The sequence below is a fragment of the Camellia sinensis genome, chromosome 3 (genome assembly GCF_055761805.1).
Source record: "Camellia sinensis isolate YWXY chromosome 3, ASM5576180v1, whole genome shotgun sequence".
Lineage (NCBI taxonomy): Eukaryota > Viridiplantae > Streptophyta > Magnoliopsida > Ericales > Theaceae > Camellia > Camellia sinensis.
In genome coordinates, this window is record NC_138963.1 from 143911494 (window position 1) to 143915312 (window position 3819).

Consider the following 3819-nt stretch of genomic DNA (forward strand, 5'->3'; position numbering starts at 1 on the left):
GAAAGACAAACAAAGAGAGAGGTCCGAGATGGAAGAGAGACGGACGGGCCGACGGAACTTACACCTCTTCTGAACACTTCGGCAATTTTTAAAGTTTTATACTTGTTCTGACAACCTACACCTTTTAATGAAAACTGACATCATTTATAAATTAATTTTCTTCATAAAAGTTACACCTTGGAACTTTATATCTTTACATTACATTAATTTTCTTAGTAAAAGTTACACCTTGGATCTTTTCTAAAAACGAAACATTCAGCTTTAATTCGGATTGGTCTTCTTTGGGAACTTATATCTTTTGTAAAAACGAAACATTCAGCTTCGATGATTGGTCCTTATTTGGGAACTTGTACCTTTTGTAAAAAATCACAAAGTTTACAACTATTCCTAAAGTTTACACCTTTCCTAAAAATTTACAGCAATGCTAGGTATCATGAAAAATCTTTCATGAAAATGATCATGAAAGATTTGTGACCTTTAGATTACACTTAGAATAAAGCACCACACACTAATCAGGGTAATCTAAGGGTCACAAATCTTTCATGATCATTTTCATGAGAGACTTTTCATGATCCCTAACATTTCTCAAAAATTTACACCTCCTCTCGGAAATATTTACAACTTCTTGAAAAATGACACATTTTGTGGAAAAACCTTTTTCGTAAAATTTACACTTATTATTTCAAGTTACACCTTTAGTGAAAAACAAAACTTACATCTTTTCTATGGTCATTTACACCTTCTACGGACAAACATACACCATATTTGAAAAGGTTATACCTTTTGTCAAATAATTTCTTGGTGTGTTTGGTAACGTTTACGTTTTCAGTTTATATTTACAAAAAATTTATAAACTAGTTGTTGTTTATTTTTTCAAAAACATAAACTACAAACGCGTTTCGTAATTGACAAAATGTTTAAAAAAAATTTAAAATATAAAAAAGAGTGAGAAATGGCGAGTGGTGGCAAGTGGCAGCGGAAGACGGTGGTGGAAAGTGGTGACGGTGAGTGGTGGGTGGTGGTGGTGGTGGTGGGTGGGTGATGGTGGTAGGTGGTAACGAGTGGGTGGTGGTGGCGGGTGGTGGGTGGTGGTAGCGGGTAGGTGACGGGTGGTGGTGCTGAGTGGATGGGTAACGGTGACGGGTGGTGGGTGGTAGCAAGTGGGGGGGTGGTGGTGGCAGGTGGGTGGCGGATGGCGGGTGGTTGTAGGTGCTAGGTGGTGGCGAGTGGTGATGGTGGGTGGGTGGGTGGATGGGTGACAGCGGCGGGTGGTGGGTGGTAACGAATAGTTGGTGGTGGTGATGGTGGCGGGTGGTGGGTGGTGGTGGCAGGTGGGTGGCGGATAGCGAGTGGTGATGGTGGGTGGGTGGGTGGATGGGTGACAGCGGCGGGTGATGGGTGGTAACGAATAGGTGGTGGTGGTGATGGTGGCGGGTGGTGGGTGGTGGTGGCAGGTGGGTGGCGGATAGCGAGTGGTGGCGGGTGGTGTTGGTGGGTGGGTGGGTGACGGTGGCGGGTGGTGGTGGTGGTGGTGGCGGCGGGTGGTGGTGGCATGTGGGTGGCGGATGGCAGATGGCAGATGGTGGTGGGTGGTGGCGGGTAGGGGACGGATCGTGGTGGTGGTGGTGGGTGGGTGGGTAGGTGGGTGACGGTGGCGGGTGATAGGTGGTAACGAGTGGGTGGTGGTGGTGGCGGGTGGCGGGTGGTGGTGGCAGGTGGGTGATAGGTGATGGTGGTGGTGGGTGGTGGGTGGTGGTGGTGGCAGGTGAGTGGCAGGTGGTGGTGGGTGGCTAGTGGTGGCAGGTGGTGGTGGCAGGTGGGTGGTGGCAAGTAGGTGGTGCTGGCGAGCGGTGGATGGTAATGGCAAGTGGTGGGTGGTGGTGGTTGGATGGCAAGTGGGTGGTGGGCAGTAGTGGTGGTGGTGGGGGTGGGGGTGGGTGGTGGTGGCGGAGGCGGAAGACGGTGATGGAAAATGGTGGCGGGTGGTGGCTAGTGTTGGGTGGTAAAAAAAAAAAAAACTGAAAGCTCAAAATGGAAACACATTTTTTGTGTTTTTATTTTTTGGCCAAATTTATAAACTGAGATCACTGATTTATAAATCAAAAATTTTGCCAAACAAGTTTTTATTTGAGTTTTTTAAATTTTTGTAAATATAAACAGAAAACTGAAAACGTAAGTGTTACCAAACGGCCGTAACAAACTTTATCAAAAGCTTATTTTCCATACAACGTGTAAATTTTCAAAAAAGGTCTAACTGTCTTCACCAAAGATGTAACTCCTATTTAAAAGGTGTACAATTTTTTAAACATGTTTGCATCACAGAAGGAGTACCTTTTTAGAAGAGGTGTAAGCTTTTAAAATAAGGTGTAAACTTGCTGAAAACATATTTTCCATAGAAGGTGTAAATTTTTTAAAAAGGTGTAAGTTTTGCTGGCAGAAAAGTTGTAATATCCCATAAAAAGTCTAAATTTTATGAAAAAGTTATTCACAGTAACCATTCAGAAACGGTGTAAGCATTCCCACAAAAGGTGTAATCATTCAGAAAAGGTTTATGTTTTTAACAAAAGGTATAAATTTTATTCAAATACTCCTTCCATGCAAGGTGTATATTTTCAAAAACATGTATGTAATTTTCACAAAACATGAAAGATATGTCACAATGGTGTAACTTCCCATTGAAGGTTTAAAATTTAGGGAAATATAATTCAGATTTCCATAAAAGGTGTAAGCATGTTCACAAAAGATGTAACTTATTTCAAAAAAGGTTTAGTTCTGTTCTCATAAAAAGTGTAAGTTCCAATAAAACGTGTAAATTTTTTAATAGACATGATTTTTACTAATACATCTCACAAAAGGTTTAAGTATTTCAACGAAAAGGTCTAAATTTTATAAAATAAATTATTTCACAAATGTGTAACCTTTCACAAATAGTGTAAGTTTTTTCACAAGGGATGTGAGTAACTTCACAAAACGTGTAAGTTCCGTTTTTTCCCCCCAAAACCTGGAAGTTCCTAAAATCCAATCACACTGTATTTGTCTTGTTCAAATAATGGCAATGTGAGAGAGAAGGGCGTTTCGGAGGGCTTGGCCTTTCTCTGAGTACAACTCCGTTTCAGAGACGACGAGTCTGGGAGGGCTTCGAATAGCGACTCCAAGTCCAAATCCAACCAAGTATGTCAATGTAAAAGAGAACCGTTTTTAATATAGAGCAACGGACAGACAGAGAGAGCGAGAGAGAGAGAGATAGACTGAGATCGACGGAGAAGAGACCCACATGGACACAGACAGACCAAGATCGCTGGAGACAGACCGAGATAAACAGGGATCGACAGAGAGAGACCGACATCGACGGAGAATAGGCCGACATCGACACAGAGAGACCAAGATTGATAGCCAGAGAGAAAAAAACCTTTGATTTGCGGCGGCGGTCCCAATGGAGGTGCCGATCTGAGAAGGCTGTCAGCACCGGAGGCCACCGACGCTTGGGTGGTCAGCGGGGGTCACGAACCCTTTGATTTGTTCAGTGGTTGTCCCAATTTGTTTATGAACACTTCGAAATGAACACTTGATGTTACTCCTTTTGTGTTTACTACGAATACTTTGAAATGAACACTTGATGTTACTCCTTCTGTGTTTACGAACATTTTGAAATGAACGCTTTGTTACTCCATTTGTGGTTTTGAACACTTTGAAATGTTACTCCTTCATACTTTTCGTGAAAATACTTACACCATTTTTGAAAAGTTACTCCTTTTGTTCAAGAAATTGTACCGTTTGTGAGCGGCAACTTAAAGCTTCGTCGGAAGTCACTTATAGCAT